The sequence below is a fragment of the Callospermophilus lateralis genome, unplaced genomic scaffold, assembly GCF_048772815.1.
Source record: "Callospermophilus lateralis isolate mCalLat2 unplaced genomic scaffold, mCalLat2.hap1 Scaffold_121, whole genome shotgun sequence".
Classification (NCBI taxonomy): Eukaryota; Metazoa; Chordata; class Mammalia; order Rodentia; family Sciuridae; genus Callospermophilus; species Callospermophilus lateralis.
In genome coordinates this window covers 3,179,719-3,204,156 of record NW_027512399.1, presented here as the reverse complement: position 1 = coordinate 3,204,156, position 24,438 = coordinate 3,179,719, and the positions used below count along the sequence as shown (strand labels likewise).

At 32.9% G+C, this 24,438-nt stretch overlaps 2 pseudogenes; one reads left to right on the top strand and one right to left on the bottom strand.

The window, feature by feature from the left end:
• LOC143388626 (zinc finger protein 280D-like) overlaps positions 1-24,438 on the top strand; it is a 93,058-nt pseudogene that overhangs the window by 27,407 nt on the left and 41,213 nt on the right.
• Positions 6,163-6,620, bottom strand: LOC143388625 (ran guanine nucleotide release factor pseudogene; annotated as a pseudogene).

The following is a 24,438-nucleotide window of genomic DNA, read 5'->3' as shown; positions in this document are numbered from 1 at the left end:
CTGGCTTTGAACTCATGATCCTCCTATCTCAGCCTCCCAAGTTGCTAGGATTACACACAAGCACCATGGCACTTGGCTAGTTGGGGCTCTTTATGTCTCTTTGACCTGGATATCCATGTCTTTTCCAGGATTTGGGAAGCTATCTTCTGACATTTCACTGAATAGACTTTCTATGCCTTCAATCTGTAGCTCTTCTCCCTCATTCTTTCTGATCATACCTGTGTTTGGTTCTTTAATGGTATCCTAGAGATCTTGTATATTATGTTCATTTTTACTGATTTTTTTAAAATTAGTTTCTGATTCTGATAACTCCTCAACTTTTTCTTTAAGTCTTGTTATTCTTTCTTTTGGTCTATCTAATATTTTGGTGGGGCTTTCAAGTGAGTTTTTAAAAATCTGACTTATTGAGCTTTTCATTTCCAAGAATTATGGTTGGTTCTGTTTCAAAATCCCTGTCTATCAAATTTCTCATTCATATCCTGCATTGGTTTCCTTAATTCATTCAGCTCTTATATCCTCTTGGAATTCATTGAACTGTTTTTTAAAAAAAAATTATTCTTTTAATTTCTCTGTCAAGTAGTTCATCTACTTTTATATCTTTGAATTAGAGATTTATTAGAGATTTATAAACCTCAGGAGCTATTCTACTGCCTTGTGCTTTCATATTTCTTGTGTTTGTATGTTGAGATTTGCTCATCCACTGGGATGGATATCTTTCACTCTTTTCCACTATTTCTTGGTGAGCCCTGGGTTACTGGGTTTCTATTTAGTATTGAATTTAATTCAATTTGTACTTCCTTGTGTACTTTCCTGTGGCTTCTTTGGCTGTGGTTAAAGATTTTTACACAATATATAATATGTCAGAGCCTAAATGATTTATTTTCTTTATAGGACTTGCAAGAAGGTAGTCTGTCTGGTATTTCAGGCAATTTTGCTATAGACAGCAATAGATATAGAGTGTACCCTCTGTGATTACTCCTATAGTGGGAATCGAAGCCCCTATCAGGTATGTGTTGGGGGTTTTTCTGGGCTTTGTTGATCTTGGCTGTTAACTTGGAAGCAGTTCTGCTACTGGCTGTTCCAATTGTGGTGATGTCCTGGAGCCTTTATCTTTTGTTTAGACATTCAGGGCATCTCTAGTTGTTTCATGGGGAGAAACAATGGCCAGTTACAGCTCCCTCCACTGTCACACTCACCTCCAACCCTATCAGCAATATGCTGTCTGATAGGGTATGGGAATGACAGATATTGAGGCCCCATATATAGGCACCATAAGTATGGTGCCTATAACAGTTATGCTATTTCTTCTGTTCTTGTTATAGTAGTGAGGGTTCCCAAGAGGGACTTCAGATTCACCCACCTTGCCATGCTTGCTTGGGGACAGGTTATAGTCTGTGGGCTTTTATTACTCCTATTCTCTAAGTTGAAGTATCTGCCAAGGTTTAAGTGTGGCACAAGCAAGGCATAATTCCCCTCAGCTGGGGTGGGAGTGTAGCTCAGTGGCAGAGCACCCAGCTGATGTGTTCAACACAATCAGACTCAATCTCAATCACTGAAAAAAAAGAAGAGGAACAAAGAAGAAAAAAAAAATGAGATAGACAAATAAAGTAAAATCCAAAAACAAAAAACAGTAATACCACAACAAATGAAAAGAAAGAAGAAAAATAATATTAAATAGCAAAAAGTTAAATAATAAAAATAGAATTAATCAAAGGGATAAAATATAGTTGGAGAAAAGTAAAATAGAAAAGGGAGAAGGGAAGAGAAGAAAAATATTTCATATTAAAAAGAGGAGAAAAATACAGACATGGTGGCACATGCCTGTAATACCAGTGACTTGGGAGGCAGAGGTAGGAGGACCAAGAGTTCAAAGCCAGCTTCAGCAATTTAGCAAGGCGCTAAGTAACTCAGTAAGACCTTGTCTCTAAATAAAACACAAACAAGGGCTGGGAATGTGGCCAAGGGGTCGAGTGTCCCCGAGTTCAGTCCACAATATCAAAAAAATAAGAGGGAAAAAAGGAAATAACCACAAAACAGCACATAAAAATAACAACAACAACAAAAACTTAAGCCATGTGTGGTGGTATATGCCTGTAATCCCAGTTATTCAGAAAGTTCAGGCAGGAGGATCACAGGTTCAAAGCCAGTATGGAAGAGAACCTGTCTGAAAAAATGAAAAGGGCTGGGGATGTAGCACAGTTTGGAAAGTACCCCTGAGTTTTTTTAAAAAAAGTAAAACTATAAAACTATGAATAAAAAAAATGAAAATTTTTTTTCCCTCAGGTGCCCAAGTGAGCAGGAAGGATAGAAACTCTTTGACTGTGCTGATCAGAGAATTTCTTTGTCTTTAGTCTGTGTGCTGCTTGGACAGAGAAAAGACTGGGGCTTACTCCTTTCTTTTGTGGTACTAGTCAGTTGACTGATGGTAGTAATTTGTGGCTAGATTCAGTTGGAATACCTCTCAGCTGCTTTGTACACCAGAATGAGCTAGTGTGGAATGCAGAGTTCCCTAGAAAAAAATTCTCTCTGGAGCTATTTGTGTTATGCACTTCTAGAGCAGAGCTGATGCTGACATCATGGCATGTCAGAATGTGGAACTCCCCAAATCTTCTCTTCAGAGATTAGCACTTGGAGGGTAGAGCTAATACTAGCTCTGTGGAGTGTCCCTGTATGGCCCTCCAAGAATGGAGAGAGGATATAGAGTCTCAAAGATCTGTGGTGGAAGGGATGGTGGTGAGTTCTGCACAATCCACAGTCCATGGTTCTGGTGTTTCCAGTCCTGGCTACATGTGACTGCTCATTCCCCAGACTCTGAGAGCTGCATCTGGCAAACTGCCAGGTCTAATGAGATGCATCTTCTGTTACTGCATATGCTGATTGCTAAAGAAGTAAGTAACCTCAGACAATAGGACCTTTTCTAAGATGGCTCCAAATTATAAAACTGAGAATATGCAAAGAAGTACAGGGGTCTTCTACAGAGCCAATTCAACATGCAAACTGTACTGTTGTTTGCTTAGTCTATATTTCTGCAGGAGGCTGGATCCTGTGCCAGTCATGTTTGTTGGGACTCTGTTTCTTCTCTACCTCTGGGGCATACTTCCCTGGGATTGGCACTGGTGCATTTTGTTTCATTCTGTCTTCCACAGTCCATTTTATTTGGGCTTCTCCAAATCTCTATCCACAGTTGAAACCTGGTATTTTCTCATAGTCATTCATATCAGTGAGCAACTATGTTACAGTTATTTTAATTTGGTTTCAAGGAGATGCAGGCAAGTGTATAATGCCTCTAATCTACCATTTTTGGAAGATCTCTTGCTACTATGTTCTCTTAGTCACATTTATTTATTTATTTATTTTTACTAGGTAACAAAGTCACATTATTAAAAATTAAAAATAGGAAGGTGTGTATGGGAAGAATCTTTACCTCAAACTCTTATGACCTGGTTGCCAGTTTTATATCCTTTCTGATTTTCTTTCCACATATAGAAGTAGACATGAATGTTCTTATTTCCCCTCTATTTTGCATATAGTCTGTATACAAAATAGAATCAGTTCAACATGCAAAACATACACACTTCGGGGCCTGGAGAGATTGGCAACCTTCTTCCAAGTGTGACTTTTACATGTTATAGCATTATTTGTGATTACTTGTACTGGAAATAACCAAAATATTAAAAGATTTATGTAATGGAACACTGTAACATTTTATGAAAGGAGAGTATCTCTATGATAGATAAACTGGGACAATGTGTAAGAAATACTATTTAACTAAATTGAATGCAATTGAATAATATATGTGTTTATAATAATGAAGTCTCAAAGCATAGTCACAAATCTAGGAAGGAAATGTTTAAAACTGGAGAGTTTCAGGCACAAAAAGACAAATACTACATGATCTCACTCAGTGGGCAGTTTTAAAAAGTTGATCTCATAGAAATCAAATAGACTAGAGGTCATCAGAGTTGGGGACAAGTAGAGGGGGAAGGGAATAGAAATTGGTTGGTCACCAGGTACAGTGTTATAGTTTGATAGGCACAGCAAATTATTATGTTCTGTGGCATAATAGGGTGAATATAATTAACAGTAATGCATTCTATATCTCATATTAGAAGAGGATTTTGATTGTGTTCACACAATTGCATCATAAAAATGTAAAAATCACATTGTTTCAAAAATGTATAAATATAATGTATTGATCATAAAAATTAAAAAATAGAAAACTCAGGACATTTTTTACATTTTAGCTTTCATATTTTTATATTTCAGTTAAAATTTAATATAATTTCCATAAAATAATGTAATTTTTAGATCAATAATTTTAAAAAACTTAAATAGAAGTTTTTGATAAATCAAAGTTCATTATATCACAGTTAATGTTTTTGTGCCAATGGAAAAATATTAAAATATCCTATAATAATTTATTTGATTCCATGTGTCAAACATAAAACTAAGCTTTAAATAAATACATTATTTCATTTATTCTTTAGGAATTTCTTAAAGTTAGACATTTTTCTTATTGTATCATTAGTTAATTGGTATTCTAACCATACCTCTTATAGTAAAGCCCAAGTGCTGATGAATACTTTTTTTTTCTTTAGCAAAAATGTCTGTAGGTTGTTTTCTTTACTATTAGGTAGAAATTTGAAAATACTTGTATGATATAGTAAGATGTACTATAGATAGTGAGGTACACTAAAAATAATAAGTAAATTATTTGCTTGTCATATAAACTTTTCCAGAGTATTCATTATAATTTTAGTCTTTATTTACATTAATTTTGACTGGTACATAAAGCAGAAAATTTTATGTATTAATGGAGTACAATGTTTTGATATGTGTCCATTGTTTAATGTTTTACTCTGCAAACACTTATCAATTTTTTATGGTGAAAACTTTAAATTTTCTGGCTTTTTTTTTTAAAAAAAATTTAGCTGTAGGTGGACACAATGTCTTTATTTTTATTCATTTATTTTTATGTGGTGCTGAGGATTGAACCCAGTGCCTCACCCGCACCAGGTGAGTACTCTACCACTGATCCATAATCCCCACTCCCTTTTTCTGGCTTTTTAAAGTGTACAGTGCATTATTGTTATCTATAGACACCCTACTATGTAATAATAGCATACCAGAACTTGTATTCCTATCTAACTGTAGTTTAGTATCCACTGATAAAACTTTTTACATATCCTTATCTTCACTTATTCTGTCCTAGATATATAATCACATCTCAATCCATATCTTTCATTACATAGCTGATATTTGTGAAACAGAAGAATCTAGCTTTCATAACTGTATCATGAATGTATCCTTAACATTTTAAATGTTCAAAAAAGTGTTTTGTTTTTGATTCTAGTGTTCAGTGTTTGTTGTTTGTTTTTTGTTACTTTTTGTTTTGGTACTGGGAATTGATCTCAGGGGCTCTTTACCACTGAACTACATTCCAGTTCTTTTTTTTTTTTTTTTTTTTTTTTTTCAACACGGTCTCACTAAATTGCAGAAGGTCTCATCTAGAAAGTAATAAGTTTCTTTTTCTTTTTTTTTTTTTTTGATACTGGGGATTTAGGGACACTTTACCTCTGAGCTGCATCCCAGTCTACCTATCTATCTATCTATCTATCTATGTATCTATCTATCTATCTATCTATATTAGACTAATATTTTTAAGATTAATAATTTCATAGTGACATAACTTACTATGGAAAGTTTGAGTCAGTCTTCTCTAGTGTACAGTGTATTCTTTTGACTTTATATTTGTGTCTTCCTTTGTTTTAGCACAGTTTTCCTGAATTATATTTTAAAATATTTATTCCATACAGTTGTATGTCCAAAATAAATTTTTCTTTGCATGCTATATCTGTCACTTTCTCTCTAATCTTAATCTCTCTTTTTTTAAACCTTGCTTTTCTCATTACTGGCCTCTCTTTCCCTTCTTTTATTTTGCAGTATCTGTTTACTACTATCCTTGTCTCTAATTTATCTTACCTCTTGGTTATTCATTTTTCCCTCTCCTTTTTCCCTTGATGTGCTACTTCTTAATCTCTCTCTGGGGGTGAGGTGGGATTCTAAAGCAAGTTTATTTCTGTAGAAAGGGCATGTTTTGTGTTTGTGCACAGGGAAGAGGAAGAGGAAACCTAGGTATTCAGCCTCTTTTTTTTTCCCTTCTCAGAACCCAGTCTCTAAGTTTTCAGCAACATCATGCAGTGCTTTAGCATTCTTACTGGGACCAGAGATGTTAGGATCATGAAGTGTCAGACTGGTCAACAATTGTTTAAAGTCATCCAGGCTTCATGGTACAGATGACAGATTTCCAGGTCTAAGAGATGACCTGTTGTTGGGGAGGGGTCCTGATTGAAGTTGAGCAAGAGACCAGTCTTGTGCTGGGGCAGCCACAGAAAGACCTGGTGCAGTGTTATATTCTTCGTTAATTGTGTGGCTGTTTTACCCCACACCTGGGCCTGGAGCTCCGAACGTTGCCCCAACAGGCTTTGGTTGGTCACTGAATGACAGAAAAATTCTTGGTTGTGTGAGACTGTTCAGAGGTCACTTACATCAATGGCCTCAGGGGGTAGGATGGAGAAGAAGGTACCCTCAAACAGTGGATAGTTTCTTGTGGGCTTCATGGGCCTGAGACTAGAGTATAGGCTCTAGAGAGATTTAAAAGCAACCCACATGGGGACACATCTCCTCAGCTTTGCTGTCTCTTCTTACATCTGCTCCAGGATAACATTTTCCTGATGTTTTGCTAGAATTGTATATATTCCTATTATTAGCCTCCTTTTATCTGAAAGTATTTTTGTTTATATGAGAGCCTAGATTTCTAGTAAAGTCTCACAGCCTGCTAGTTGGGTTATATAATTCTTTGCTTGGCAGAAGACTTCCTGCAAATGCAGTGTGTGTGTCTGCTTCTTTCTATAGCACTGCCTTTTCAGCTTTCCTTTTCCAAAGTAGGTCTGGGTTACTTCTTCTGCCATGCTCTTGACCAGCTTCTATATCTGCGTTTGCCTGCCTGCCTATCTATCTATCTATCATCTATCTATCTATCTATCTATCTATCTATCTATCTATCTATCTATCTATCTATCTATCCTTGCACTTCAGGATATGCCTATCATGTCACCTCTTTCAGGATATATATTTAAATTGTCATATTTCTGTTTTTCTGTTGTTGTTGCTGGTGGTGGTGTTTTGTTTGTTTGTTTGTTTTCTTTTATGGTGCTGTGGATCAAACTTAGGACTTTGCATATGCTAGGCAAGTGCAGTACCACTGAGCTATATTCCCAGCTCCCTTTACTGACACTTTCTAAGATCTTTTGGATTCTTTTGTCTTTGATCTCCTTCTGACTACATGCTTTATTTCTTGGATGCTTTGGGTAGTGCTTTTGTATATTGTGGCCTCTGGATTTTCTCTGAATCTGTTTCAGTGAAAATCGGGTTTGTGGAATTTGGTTGTTGGTGGCTTTTGGATGAATTCCTATAAGTGGGGAAATGTTGACTTATGTAGGATGTTTGTATGAGAAGTCCTATTTTACTATTTAAAAATTGCATTCCATATCCTTTGCTCTGAAAATTCTACCTAAATTTTTAGGGCACTAACAAAGCTATGGAAGATGACCTATGTATTGGGAAATGTAAAGATGAGAATAGCATTAAAGACATTTAATATTTGTAGACTAGCCAGCCCAGGAAAATAAAGGCTGTGTGAAGGGTTGTAGTAAAGGGTGAGAACTAAAAGGGTTCGGGAGCTGAACAAAAGATAACCAGTTGATTTTGGACCATAGTTCACTGTCGTTAGTGCTCATTTCTTAAGTTTATTTCTTGCCTGTCTTTTTTTCCCTCCTGTAGGCTATTTTGCTCCTTCCCTTCTCCCTCATTCACTATAGACATTGTCCACGTTTGGTTGTCAGCAGTTTATTATTCAGCTGTTTTTCATACGGATCTTAAATATTGCTTAAAAATAAGTTACTGTGAGGGCTGGGGTTGTGGCTCACTGTAGAGCACTCATATATCACGTGTGAAGTGCTGGGTTCGATCCTCAGCACCACATTAAAATAAATAAAATAAAGGTATAGTTTCCAACTACAATTTAAAAACAATTTTTTAAAGTTACTGTGAACAAGATTTGTATGTTAATTTTTAAAAATCTGATCCTGTCTTTTCTGTAAAAGAAAAAAAAAGAACAGCAAGTAATTGATTATATGTTATATATATTGTAATTTATTACTCTAGGTCAACTTTAATTTCAAATTAGACATTTCTGGAGACTATAAACCTTGCAACATACTCTCTCATAAACTATTTTGTAGATTTCAGAAAATAATCAGGTGCTGAATATGACTCAGAATAACTTCTACTAAAAGCCAGATCTTGTGTTTAGGACACAAAATAATCTGCATTTCTTATTAGGAAGACTTTTCTCTATTATTTATTTTTGTGCATTATAACTTCTCATTGTTTGAGATCTTCCTCCAAGGAATCCTTCAAATAAGTGAAGAGTTTTGTTTGTCAAAATGGTGCCAGTGATACATATTAGTAGTAGTAAGAAGATACACATTTTTAGTAATTTTTCTAATAATGCTAGTTGTTTTATTCCCTACCATGTTTTTCTTCATTTATCCTTAAAGTAGAAAGTAGCATTTTTTTAAAAAGAAGGAACTTAGTCTTGTAAAAATCCTTAGAAATAGTCTGAATTTCCTAAGTTTGAGCTCTCAGATATTATGTGATATTGCAAGAAGAATATAGGAACATAAATAGCAAAACCTTTCTTACCTCCCTTTTTATGTTGTATTTCTATTTCAATTATAATTTATTCTGAATGGAAGACTACAGAGATTCATGTTGTATTAGAGAACTAATCTATTTGTCCTAATTTTGCATATGGGTGAAACCTCAACTCCTTAACATAGGTTAGTTATACCACTTATTTGTGGCCCATTTTACTTAGTATTTTTTTTCTTTGTATTTATTTTAGATTTTGTGTGTGTGTGTTTTTTCTTTTCAGATTTATAAATTGATAAGTAAAACAAAATAAGTAAAATGCAACCGTGAAAGAAATGTTATAAGTCTGTCTTGGACCAGAAAGGCCCACTGTCCCTTGTAATACAGAGTGTTCCACCAGTTGTCTAACATTTCACATGTGGTAGAAGTGGATGTTGTTATCTTAGAAATGAAATAGGTGTATTAAGAGTTTAAAATTTTTTTATGTTGATGCCAGTTTAACACATAACACATATAGAAAACACTTAAGTTGTAAAAGAATTACCGCTTGTTAAAAAATATAACTTCTACGGCTGGGGCTCTAGCTCAGTGGCAGATCTCTTGCGTAGCATATATGAGGCACTTGGTTCAATCCTAAGCACCACATAAAAATAAACATAAAATAAAGGCATGCTGTCCATCGACAACTATCAAAAAAAATAGATAATATATTAACTTCTAGGCCCTATCTCTGGACATTGTAGCTTAGTTGTTCTGAAGTGAGGCCCAGGAATTAGCATTTTAACAAATATTATAATGCACATCTTCCTGAGCTTGCCCTTTAAGTAAAAACCATACAACTGAATGCTATGTGCAATAAATAAATAAAAGATAGAATTAGTTCTATCTTGTTGAAAAAGAAAAAGAAAAGCTCACATATGAACAAATTCCATATTAAAATCATTTTATGTGACATTGTGATTTTACTCCTGATGAGGTAAGTTTCCTCTTCAGATATTTAGCATTCTAGGTTTTAAGATGTAAAAACACTTTTCTTTTATACCTAATGTAAAAAAGTGGATTTTTTTCCTTTTCTTTCTTTCTTTTTTTTTTTTAAGAAGGAAGATTAGTCTTGTATATCTTTGCATTCCATACCTTTTCTAGTACCTTGAGTCTAAGAAATAGCAGGTTAGTTGCGTCAAAGTCTAGTTCCATTAAGGTTTTACAATTTTTTTGTGTGTTACTTGATAATTAAAAATATACATCAAGGCATATGAAATGTTTCTTTCTGTACTCTCGAAATAGATGTGAAATGAATAATTTTGGACCAAGCAATAAATTATTATTAAATAGTTACACCTGAACAGATAAATTGCAAAGCAATGGTTTTTACATCTATAGCCAAGTCCTGTTTAAGGGTTTTCATTACTTTTTGAAAAAAAAATTTGTTTATTAAGACAATACGTGTTTGTCATTTGAGTTTTTTAGAATATGTATGTGCACCACAAATTTTTGGTGACTATTTTTCCAGATATATTACCAAGCAGAGTTTTACATAGCCTGACCTTACTTGTAACCACAGAATAATTTTTGCTTTTTTTTTTTTTAATAAGGCTTCTAATTTTTTTCTCTTTCAGTATTGTTGTCCAGAAATGATAAATACCTTTTTGGGATTGGCTAAAACAGAATTTTCAAATACAGCAAATATAAATAAGACTATTGATTCAGAGAAAGGAAAATTGATCATGTTAGTTAATGACTTTTATTATGGAAAACATGAAGGAGATGCCCAGGAAGAACAGAAAACTCACACAACCTTTAAATGCTTCAGTTGCTTGAAAATTCTAAAAAATAATATTAGGTATGTAAATATTTATTTTTATTTCTATTTGAAAATTGATATCCTACAAATATAAATGTTGTATCTTTAGGTTACATTTTACTATGCTATTCTAGATAAACAATTCTAATACTTTCTACTATAGACAAAGGCAGACTTTTTAAAAGAAAAAAATAAGTTTATTTTGTTTTAGCAGTGAATCTTTAGGTAGTTTACATTTTATTTTTCTTCAGTAATAGGAGAAAGCACTTCAAAAGTGTCCAGTTTTGAACTTCTTTATGCTAATCTTAATGCTCAAAGCTTTCAATTCATATTAAGAACATTTACCTAGTGGGAAAAGTGATCTATTTGGGGGATGGGGTTACTAGGGATTGAATTCAGGGACACTCAACCACTGAGCCACATCCCCAGCCCTATTTTGTATTTTATTTAGAGATAGTGTCTCACTATGTTGCTTAACACCTCGCTTTTGCTGAGCCTGGCTCTGAACTCGAGATCCTTCTGCTTCAGCCTCCCATGCCCCTGGGATGATAGGCATGTGCCATCAAGCCCAGCCAAAAGCAATGTGTTTTAAAGATATACCATTTCTAGGAGATGTGTCTGCTTTGATTTTATAATTTGACACCTTTAACAATTAGAGATTTCATTCACAATGAAATTTTGAAGAGGTGTACACAAATGTTTTAAATTTTAGAAACTTACTTTAGAATTTTTGCGTTACATGACGTACTATAAAGATATCTTATGTAAGTGAGTAACAAGAACAAAATAACAAGATATATTGAATGGTATTTTTCATTGATTATATGGCATTACATTTATAGTATATAAGGTTACTTTCTACCATTTCATTATAAAAATTTTCAAATACTCATCAAAAATTTAAGTCTTATTGGGCACTTCTACACTTACAACTTTTATTTTATTCTTAATATTTTACTGTACTTGCTTTATCATATTTTTCTTCCTTTGGACTATCTGACTTTTAAATTAATTTCAAAGTAAGTTGCAGATATCAGTGTACTTAGACAAGATATGTGTGTGTTTGTGTGTACAAACATACATATATATGTGTATATTTCATTTACTCTTTATAATTATCACCTGTAGCATTTTTAAGCACGTACTTTCACATCTGGGCCCAGCATTTATTTGTGTTCTTGTCTTCTATGATATGCTCCTATAATAATCATTAATGGTTGCTTTATGGTAGAACGTTTTCCAAGTTTCTTCCCATATCTTATATCATATGAATTTTATCATTGTTTTACCTCCTTTGTGACACTGTTAACTGCCATCAAGAGCTAGTGGTCCCCATTCTTTAACAAAGGGGAAGTTGTGCTTTGACATATAACACTGAAACAGTACTATAATAGAACTCTACCACCTATTTACATATTTTTACCATTTTAATAGTAAAATATGTCAGAAATCATGTTAATAGATGCAATGAGGGCTGGGGTTGTGGCTCTTGGTAGAGTGCTTGCCTAGCACCTGTGAGGCCCTGGGTTCTGTCCTCAGCACCACATAAAAATAAATAAATAAATAAAATGTATTGTGTTCAACTACAACTAAAAATATATATATTTAAAAAAATAGATGCAATGATAAGCATGGAAGTGTGATTCACTGATTTAAGCTCCTTGTTCAAATTAAATATGACACATATAATATTAGAAATTATTTGAGCAACAAGTTTTTTTTTTTGCTTTTAAGATTAGCCTTTTCCATTTCATATCAAACATGAAAATGGGATATTCCTTTTTTCAGGAATTATTTCAGGAGACATAGGTCTATATTATCAGAATATTTAGAAATTTTCAGCATGCTCCATTTGATAACATCCAGTGATTAAGCATTTAAAATATATTGGTTATCTGATAAATGTAACCTTAAAGTAAAGTACCTCATAACCAAAATTAAGTGTATTATATAACATTGCTTTTAATTTTTCCAGTAAAGCTGGGAAGGCAAATTATTTTTCAAGGATGGTAAGAAACGTACAGCTCAAGATTTCTACTCTGTTCTGTTATTATCATACTGCGATATTAGTATTTTACCCCTTACTTATCAATGAAAACAGGTATATTTCATTCTGTGAACATGATTCCAAGAAATTTGCCCATTTAGTTTTTCCCATTTCCATCTGTTCATTTGAAAAATATGAACTCCAGATTGGGCTTATTTAATAATTGAGAAAAATAACTAGCTGATTAAAGAATTCTTTATATAAATATACTTAAGTGTTTATGATTTTGAGCTAATAGATATTGGCTTTGCATATGTAAATACTTAACCAAGACTAGGACTTTTTTTGGTAGGTGTTGTAGAGCTTGTGTTAAAACCAAAGAAGAAAGATATTTTAAGGTGTATCATAACTTGCTATAAAGAGTAGTGTGGTAGAGGTGTAAAAAAAGAGATATATGTTATAACCTTCTTGATGATAGTTATCCAGATTAATGACATTATCATCAATGTTAATAGTTGCAAGATTATTTCTTAAAGGGCTTCAAAATGAGTAATTGTAAATAGCTGACCAGTCCAAAAAGTGTTGTTTTGATTGAATAACTTTTATTTTCAAATTTAGCAAAAAGCTTCAGTAAGCTCTTCTAAATAAGTATTCTCATTTATGCTACACTCTTTGCTGTTGAAGGTCATAGTTCCTTTTCATAAGGAGCCTTTTAGGGAAACTGAAATAGCAGAATGTAAAACTGAAAAATTTACGTTTTTTATAAAGGGCACAGTCTGCAAGTTAAAATAAACAGTATGTGCTAACAGTAAGCCAGTATCATTTAAAAAAAAGTTCTTGTAATTGTAGGCATTAAAATTGCTATTACATGCATTTAGAAAACAAGACACAAGTAAAAATACCAGTAATTTGTCTTTTAAGCAGCTGGAATCTATTATATGTCTTCACAATCTTAAAAGATTTCTCTCATGACTCTAGCTTCTTTTGGTGTTAGGGTTTTCTTTCTTTCAGTGTTTTATTTTAAACTAAAAATAATATTTAAGGTATAAAAAACAAGCCTGCTCTTTTACCTTAAATTTTTAAAAATAATCTGAAGTAATGATTGAGTTAGAAAATGAGTGATATTTTGATTATTTTGAAATAAATTTGAAAAAATTCACTGAAAAGGCAATATTTAAAATATACTCTTTTCTAGAGGACTTTTAAGACATTTTGGATTTTGAGTAATACTTGGTATTTTTAAGATTAAGTGTCAGAGACTTATTGGTGAGATTTTGTTTTTAAATCTAAATTTTTGCACCTGTTGACAATCATTTATAGGTTTATGAACCACATGAAACATTATTTGGAACCTGAGAAGCAGAGCAGTGAAAGCTGGGAAAACCACACCACCTGCCAGCACTGCTACCGTCAGTTTCCCACACCATTTCAGCTGCAGTGTCACATTGAAAGTACATATACGCCCCATGAATTTTCTAGTAATTTGCCATTTCATTTAAATGTTGAATATTATTGAATTTAAAGCTAGAAACTCTGAGAAAACCTGAGTAACTCTGTAAGAAAAATAAGAAATAGACTCTGGAATTTGGGGGCAAAATGGAAAAATTAAGTTTTAACTTTTAGAAATTTTGAAATAAAATTTGTTACTAAAATTAAAGTCCCTCTGGCAAGTAATTCATTATAGTAATTGCCTTGGCATAATCTGGGCATTACATATTGGGGATTCAGAAGCCTCAAATCATATATATCAAATGCGAAATCAGTGTTCTTCATTTAAACTTTAAGTAACTACGGTTGTAGTTAAAATCAGATTTTGAAGCTAAGTAGCTTGAGTTTAAATACCAGATCCTCCTTTTGTTATAGCTATAAGAATTGAAACATGAACTCTTGAAAAATGAGGATAATAGAAATGCCTTCCTCATATGCTGTTATAGGAATCAAGTGAGTTAATTTAGGTGAAGTGTTTAGGAATGTGCTTGGCAACCAGTTAACAAACTATATGATTGATCACTTCTGCTGCTGCTGCTGTTACTACCACTATTTATATAAATTTGTAAAATAATTTTTATATCTTAAAATGTAATACCTTTTACCCCCTCTCACTTTTAGCCATTTGTAAAATCTGTGAATTATCATTTGAAACAGAACATGTTCTTTTACAACATATGAAGGATAATCATAAACCCGGTGAAATGCCATATATCTGCCAGGTACATACACATTTTTATTGTGTTCTTTTAAGTGGTGTGTTTGTGTTTTAACTACAAGATTTAATCCCATTAACCCAGAGGTCAATACATTTTTTTTCAGGAAATATTTCAGGTTTTGATGGTTTACTGTCATTGTTGGAAACAAGCAACTCTGCCATAGTAGTACAAGGGCATGTTCCAATAAAATTTTATATATAGACATTGAAATTTGATTCCATAAAACTTTCATGTGTCATAAAATATATCAGTGTTTTATTCTTTAATCATTTAGGTAAATTGGTTACCAAAATTAAAGTCCCTCTTATAAATAATTTATTAGTGGAAGGCATAACACATTCATTATATGAGGGGTAGGCAGTGAGCGGCATTTGGCCCACAGACTGTTGCTTGCTTACATCTGTGGTAGTCAAAGAAGAGCCCAGCTAGACATACAGATGGACATGTCTTACCATATAGGGAAGAATGTAGGTGTATACAAGGGAAATTTGAAATGCTGTTAGTTATAAAGAACCATAGCTAATGTTTTGTGACCAGTATTTTTCCAGAATTTGAAGGAATAGGAAGACAAAAAAATAAAAGATTGATTGCCACCACCATAGTGTGGGGTCCATTTACAGTCTAAAGAAGAGTGCTATTTTTGTAGCAGAAAAAGCACTTTATAGGACAGGAGGTGCCAAAATTTGAAAATTTCAGTCAAGGCAGTGATAGATGAACGATCTGCTAAAAAGCACACAACCTAGTTATGTTTTGAGAAGAATTCTTTAATTTTGAAAGATAATTTCTGGTTTTTTTTTTTGGTGTTTCTGTTAGTGGAAATTTTGGGTGTATAGGCATCAGCAATAGTAGTAGTACACAGTGTTCTTCTAAACAAATGATCCATAATTTGCTTTGTAATTGCACATCAGTTATAAATTTTTGAATCAAACAAAACTTTCTTTCTATTTCTAGGTTTGCAATTATAGATCATCATCATTTTCTGATGTGGAAACTCACTTTAGAACATCCCATGAAAACACTAAGAACTTGCTGTGGCCTTTTTGCCTCAAAGTTATTAAAATCACAACACCCTATATGCATCATTATATGAAACATCAGGTGAGATTTTCTAATTCCTGTTTGTTCATATTATCTTAATGAAAAAACAGGTTAAGTCTTGAAACACTGATTAGTTTTATTCTGCAAATGAAGCAGAGTTGTTCCAAATAACCCAATTAAATTTATAATTTATGTTGAATTATTTGTGAAACTTCCAGTTCTTTCCTTACCTCCTTTCCAGTGATGGTGTAGACCATAAATAAAGACCATAAATAAAATTGTGAAAAATGATTAGAAATAGGCAACCAAGGATTGAGGGGGAAAAAAAAAAACAAGAGAGAAGGTGAGTGAAATAAGCAAGTGGCAGATAGTTAGGTCTTAAGAGTAGATCTGGGAATGATTTTGAAGGAGTTTTCAAGAAGCAGGATGGGGGGAATATTATTTTGAACTGAGAAAAAAAAAGATTGTGGATACATAACCATGTTTTTCTATTCCTTTCCAAACTTTATTTCCACTTTCTAAAGCTCTGTTATTATGAGAAAATGTGTTGTCATTGACCTAGGTTCATCCTTCGCAGCTACAAGGCAAAGGAAGCTGTTGATGGATTGATGTCTGAATTCTGCCAGAGAACTGTGTTTAGATCCTAACTTCTTTCCTGAATTACTTCTGCCAGTTCTGCTGTGTAATTTTTGGAACTCAGCATTAGTGCTTGGAATTCTGATGTTATGCTTATTGTGTTTTTTTTCCTGAAGCACTTAAATTATCCATGTTTATGCTAAAAATGTTGATACAACAGTGTTTTTGTCAAAATCAGAACCTAATGGATTTATTGCACCTGATCATATAATCAGGTTTTTTCAACTCATTAAGCATTTCCGTATTATGAATAAAACTGGCACACCAATTTATTTACCATTGATACTCATCTTGCTATGTGATGCAGTTGTTAGATATTCATGAAATCAGGTAGTAATTTTTAAGTGGGAAAGATGATAAAAGTAGCATTTCCAAATGAATTTGGGATCGCTGGTGTTGTGACTGGGATACCACTCATCCTTGAAGTTCTGGAAAGATCTTTTATTTGATGGTCCCCCAAAAGTATTCCAACAGGTGTTAATAGGGGTTCTCCCAGTACTGTCACTGGTAAATCAATTTGGTAAATGCCTGGATTTAAAAAATTAAACAGTTTTGTTTGTCTGTTTTTTAAAACAGGACTTCTCAGAGCTTTTAATATGCTAATGGACATTGTAAATCTCCAAGCAAAAGATATAGTATGTATCATTTCCCAAACTTATTTGACCACTGAACACTTTATTTGAACATACCTATTAACATTTCTTGATAAAGAGTTTGGGAAATATTGTCCTTCGTATTCTGTATTTCATCTTTAGCCTTTAATTTTAAAAGGGAGAGTAAGGTATAAACTATTTTATTTTGAGGCTTTTTAATGTAACTTTCCCCAGATGCTTTACTAAGCTCTACATTGAGTTATAGACATAAAAATAATGATAAGATGCGTGGAGCCAGTGTGTGGGGTGTACAATGTGTTCTATTTATTTTTTGTGGTGTAGGGCATTGAATGCAGGACTTTGCACATGCTGAGCATGTGCTACTAAGTTGTGTCACCAGCCTAGGCTATGTTATTTAAAATCAAACCTTCATGCCTGGAGCCATCTTGACTTGCCATGGGTTCCTAACTTTTAAAATTTTTGTTTGGGTGTGCCTGGGAAGTAGATAGCCAGCAGTAAAGATAGGGCAATCTATTAGTAAGAAAGAAGGATCATCAGGCATCCTCCAATGTATTTATAATCTGTATACTTATTTATGAAAGACTGGGAAAACTTCACTGAGTAGAATTATAAACTTTTAACAGATGACAGTGCAATATCAGGTAATAAAAATTGTTGATTCTGTGTCTCATTTTATTATGTTGAAGACCTCACTTGTAATTGTTTCTTTAAAAGATTATATTGTTATGTCTTGAGTAATTTTAGAGCAAACAACCCAGTTTATATGACTTTTATGAAATAATTTAAGAATTTCTGATATATTAAAAAAGCTTATTAGATAAAACAATAAGCAGTTAACATATAGTAATCACCATATGGCATCAGGGTACTTAATCCTCACAACCTATATATGTTTTATAAATGAGGAAACAGGGTTTTAGTGAAAGTAACTTGCCTAATGTTGCATTGTCTCATAAAAGGCAAAGACAGAACATGACTTTAGAGCACTAGTTTTTACTGCTGTCACGGAGTTGATTTTACATTGGCATTAGATCTAAAGGTAGAAATTACATATAGTAAGAGTTACCCTTAAATCCCTCAAGACTCTCAAAAAGTTCAGTACAGTTATTTTTCTATACTCTGAATAGATCATTATATCTTTGATTGAACATTGTTGTTATTAAAAACTGTGATACTGTATCTTCATCACCCTTAGCACATTAAAATGCATATGTACATAACATCAGAGATGTATAAGACTTGAGTTCACCTCAGGGAATTATAGATTGATGTTTTCTGTCTCAGGATTTTGGATAAATGTGCATTGAATGAAGTAGCAGTCATTTGAACTAGTTAAATTGTACCTGCCGCTCATGTATTTTTCTGCATTAGTCTCTTGCTTTCTGCTTCACTATTTTGTCATCCAACAAATATTTATTTAGGATGCCTTACTGTATGTCAGGAACTGTTTTAGGTATTATATAGCAGTGTGATTTAGGAATTGGTACTGTAATGGAGAAAGATAATAAATTTGTGTGAATGTGTGTTTGTATATACTGGTGATAAGTATTGTGGGTAGGAAATAAATGTGGAAAATAAGGAGTGCCAAGCACTGGGGAGGAGGGTTTGCTCTTTTATATACAGCATGGGCATTAAAGGGCCTCTTCAAAGGAAATTAAGGAGTAAGCCATGTGGGAGAGGTAACATTATGTAGGCAATGAAGTGATTATAAACCAGAGTTACTAATAAGATTGGCAAGGAGACCATTGAAGCTGGAGCAGAGTTAACTAACAGAAGGATGAATTGTAGGAGATAAGGTTGTAGCAATAGAATGCAGGCCAATTTGTGTGGACCCAGAGTCAGGAATTTGGAAATCTCCTGGAAGGTTTTAAGTGAGAGACCTAGCATATTTCAAGAATTACCAACAACCATGGAAAGAATAGATCACAGGGCAGAAAAAGACATGAAAGGAAGATAGAAGTTTTTTTTTTTTTTAAACCATAGTCTGGGTAACTTGCTCCAGTATGGTAGCAGTGGTTGGAGGTAATGACAAATAGGAATGTCATCATTAGTCTTGGAAGTGAAGTTGGCAGGTTTTATTAATGTCTTAAAAAGAGAGAGGGGGGGCAGGAGGGGACACTGAGTTTTTTGTCCTAAGCATTTATAAGAATGGAGTTTTAATATTCTAAGCTATGGAGAAAACTGAGCAAGGAGCAGATTTAGGATGGTAGGAGAGAGATATAGGAAACCTAGAGTTTAGTTTTGCCCATGTTGACTTGAGAAGCATATAAGATGTCAAGTAATATTGCCAAATAAGCATTTGGGTAGATGGTATTTAAAATCATGAAGCTGGATGAGGTAACCTAGTAAGTGATTCTAGTAAAGAGTTCTGGGAAATGAATTCTAGTGAACTTTTGTTCTGTCCTGTTGTTCTGGTATCTGTTTCTTGGCCAAGTTTTTCTCTCTTTTTTCCTCCTCTCTTTGAATACTTTATAAGTGAATTTGTGTTAAGTTGCTTATATCGATGATATAAGATAGTGCACTACACTTCTAGTCTTAACATACAGCTAAAATTATTCTAACATGTTGTTCTTACATATTGCTTTGGACATTGTGAAGAACTGTTTTCTATTTTTTTAAAATTTTAATTGACATATAACAATTGTACATATTTATTGGAAATAGAGTTATAATTCAATACATGTTTACAATGTATAAGTTCAAATTAAGGTAATTAGCATTTCCCTCAAACATTTTTATCATTTGTGTTGGGAACATTCACATAACTCTCTTCTAGTTCTTTATAATAATATATAAATTATTATAAACATAGTCACCCTGCCGTGCTGTTGGACACTAGAACTTATTCTTCCTATCAAAGTGTTTTGTTTTCCAGTGTCTGATCTCCCTCATCCCTATCCCTGCACCCTTCCTAGCCTCTAGTGACCACTTTATATACTTCCCATTAGATCAACTTTTTTATCTTGAATGTATGAGTGAAAACATATGATGTTTTTTGGGGGAGGGTACTGGGAATTGAACCCAAGTATACGTCACCACTGAGCTATATCCCCAGCCCTTTTCATTTTTTGAGACAGGGTCTTGCTAATTAGCTGAGGCTGGTCTCAAACTTGAAATCCTCTTGCCTTTGCCTTCCAAATTCTGGGAATACAGGAATGAGCATTACACCCAGCTGAATATGTGATATTGTATTTCTATGTCTGGCTTTTTTTTTAATGAAATGTTTGCTGTGTGCTAGTAACTTTGCTAGATACTTCTCTGTATATTACCTCAGAGAAATATTACCTTAAATTTTATGAAGAGTTGGTTGTATTTAAAGGGAAATAGTGATGTATCTGGCAGAGATACAGCTTTGAAGAAGATATTTTGCATGTGTTATTCTAAATTTCTATATACTATAAGCATATGTATATGAAATATATTTTTTATATTATTGAGAATAAATGTGTAAAGGTTTCAGTTGATATTATACAGTAGGAAAAACACTGGATCAGGGAGTCTAGCATTGTTATTATCTAGCTATGGGAGAGGGACTTAGATTTCTCTTGGGTTCTATTTCCCATGTGTAGAATGTGATAGGACCAGGAAATTAGGAGGAACTCAGGGAGTTTTCAACTGAAACATAGGTTATGATCAGTTATATTTTATGCCTCTGTATCTATGTTGTCCAGTGTAGTAGCCACTGGCCACAATTACCTGTGTAAATTAATTAAATAAAATTTAAAATATTTAGCTCCTCACTTTCATTTGCCATGTTTCAAGTGCTCAGTAACCATTATATGGCTAGTAATTACCATGTTGAACAGCAAAGCTCTAGAGCATTTCGTTATTGCAGGAAGTTTTATTGGACAACATTGCTTTATATAACCATTTTTGTAACTTAACCTTTGAAATATCTAGTTAGATTTACTTGAGTTTAGAGGGTGTAATTTACTTTACCAACTTGTCAAATGATTGAAAATAGCAAAATTTTAAAATGATTTTGACATTTTCTAAAATTAAAACATGTTTAGCTCATTTTCATAGTATCATGTTTTTAAATAATTTAAGTTTATAATTAAAAGCTTTCATACATTTGGTATAACTTCTATTTGAACCTGTTAATAGAACTTTAATGTATGACTCTATATAGTAACAAATACATTTGATAGTAATATGAGTTTTAAAAAATACTATCTATGATAAGAAATTATAAACTTTCATTAAAATTAAGTTAGAGTAGTTCCAGGACACAGAATTTTGTGGTTATAAAAGTTATTTTTTCTTTTTTCTGTTTCTCAATAGAAAAAAGCAATACATCATTGTACAAAATGTAGACTGCAATTTTTGACATGCAAGGAGAAAATGGATCTCAAGACACAGCATCATCGAACATTTATAAAACCTAAACAACTAGAAGGATTGCCTCCTGGAACAAAAGTGAGTTCAAATATGTTATATTTTAACATTTTGTATAATAAAAATTAGCTCTAACCTGGTTTTATCTATTAAATATGACTTTTTAAAAATGAATTCATATTTTTATTGACTAATTTTAGATTTCATTGTTTTTATGCTTAGAAAGGAAAGCTTTAACCATTGAGTTCAGTGGTGGGTACTATGTTGAAATGGCATTCCTTCATTAAAAGTGTACCTAGTTTAACTGTTCCTTGGGTCAGGGGGTTGTTTCAATATTATATAGGGTATTTTTGAACTATGTCAGTTTTAGCAGCTAAACTCTAAGAGACTTGATATCAGGAATCTTATTTTATTTATCTTTGTATCCCCAGTGTGTGGCATAGTGCCTTGAATGCCAAAGGTTCTCAGATGTTTGTTGAAATTGTTATCATTTAGTCTACTCTCAGAGAAGCAAGTACTGCTGCTGGACAGCATTGTATTTTAAGTGAAGAAACACATGTCTGACTGCATACTGATGATTGTAATTTGCTTTTCCCTTTTTGCCTTATATACATCTGTTTTCTCTAACTTCCTTACATACAGTCAGCTGTTGAATATTTGCTCCAGTGGAGGGAAACAGAGGCATGGAAAATCCAAAGTAAAATAACCCCCAAAACATTTATATTTGGCTTTGGGTACTTACCTTTGAATGTTGGTATGTCTGGTACTTGAATTAAATAAAATAATATAAAGCCATGCTCTGAAGACTTAGAGCAAGAGAAGCTATCCAGCATTCTTCCCTGCAAACCATTCATTTCATGCTGGAACTAGACATGCAGAACACTAATGTAAGCAGTGCAGTCCTCTCTCATTTTTCCCCTTAATAATAATAATAATAATATTAATGATAATGATACTAAATGTTGTTATGACATCTTAGAATGAGGCTTTCAGTGTACTTTTCATACATTGTATTATTTAATCCATGCAATCATTCAGTGAGTAGAAAAGGCAAATAGTGCCCTGTATTTTAGATATGAAGAAGTTTAAAGAGGATATCTTATTTACTCAAGATTACATTGCTTGGAAGGCATAATGTGAGATTCAACCTCAGTTCTTTTGATTCCTGACCTAGTGCTTTTTTATAATACCTAAGCACATGTTTCATAGGACTTCATCATAGTCTGTTCCTCACATGCATGAGGAGAGTATAGTCAAGTGATCAATGAGAATGTTGGTAGGCAATTGACCTTTCCATTGTCAACTAACAGATATAATTGAATATTTTCTATTTTGAACACTAAATGATAAATTTTGTGTTAGTTCCCTTTAAGAGAAGTCTCAATATTAAATTCTTCACACAGTGCAAAAAGTTGACTTAACTCTTTCTTATAACATTTTATAAGTATAAATCCAGGATAATGAGCCCGTAAAGGAGAGGTCACATTTACTATAGATCTATTTGTTTTGTAGTTATGAAAGGGTGACATCAGTAGGCCTTTCTAGAGTTATTTTTCAAGCTTTGTGAAACTTAGACCTATATATGAATTTTTTAAAAATTATGTCACATCATAAAAATAGCTATGGAATGTGCTCTTTTGATAGTCATACAATTTTTATTAACTCCTAATTACTCATTAATAACTGTGTTTACACATAACTGATTTTACATTAAGTGAACAAATATCAAATTTAACTTTATTTAATTGTTTTGAACATTTGGAGTAAATAAGACTAAATACAATTGTAGATTATGTGTACTCTTTCAAAATACTTGATGTTTAAATGGTTTTTGTACAGTGATATTTTAATAGTAATATAGTGATTTTTTTGAAGTAAATATATTCTGCATTCTTGTAGGTTACTATTCGAGCTTCAGTTGGACCTCTTCAGTCAGGATCTTCACCTACATCTTCCATTAATGCAAGCACTTCTACCCTTCAGCTCTCACCTCCAAGGACTAAAAATATAACTGCTAAAAATCCCACAAAATCAAATACAAGTAAACCTAATACAACCAAATACAATGCAAATAAACCTAATGGAAATAAGCCTAATGTAAGTAAATCTAAATACAAATCAAAAATCTCTAATATGCAAAAGAAACAAAGCACATTGGCTAATAGCAATAAAAAAATCAAAGTTAATACTGCATTGAGGAACTTAAGGTAATGTTTTATTCCTAATATACAATACCAATTTAAATTTAAGTATAAAAACATTATACTTTAGTTAATTAGAATAGTAATATGGCTCTTACTTATTACTTTTGTTTTAAAATATATTTATACCATTTTCTTTGTGTCTCCATAAGGTGTCGTCGGGGCATTCACAAGTGCATTGAGTGCTGTTCTGAAATAAAAGATTTTGCAAACAATTTTCCTACATATGTCCACTGTAGCTTTTGCAGATACAACACTAGCTGTAGTAAAGCCTATGTAAATCATATGATGAGGTAAGAAGAGTTAAACCTGTAAATTGACAACTAAAATTATAGTACAGGAAGTTTTTGTTTTGAAGCAAAGTTATCCCTATTAGAAACTAGTTTTTCTCCTCAAAGAGCCAAAAGGACCTAGCAGTAAGGAACTTCTAAGATACTATCTGATGTTATTTTCCAACATAGTAACTCAAGTAATTACTGGTCTTAAATTGTAAGAACGGTTAATTAAACTAATAAAATTAGGATAGGTTTGTTGGGGAAATAATTATTCTGTTTTTTTTTTATTTTTCCCTATAGGTATTTAAAAATGGTGATTTTCAAATAAAACTTTAAGTGTTTTAAGCTTATTTAGCATACAAATAAATTTCCTCATTAGGAATATCCTCTTCAAATTAGTCACTTTGAGAGAAGCTGTAGTTTTGTGATGAAATCCAGTGATTACTGCTTCTGCTCATAGAGGAATAGCTGTACCTAAATTTATTGATAGTTGAAACTATTAACCTTTTATTCAACTAGTAGCTGTAGCTTTTTAATTAATAGCTAACATTATTAGAGGATTTTCAGTGATGTTAGGAACTTCATTGAATCTGGTTTTCTTTCTATGGTCCTTCATCTGTCAGGCC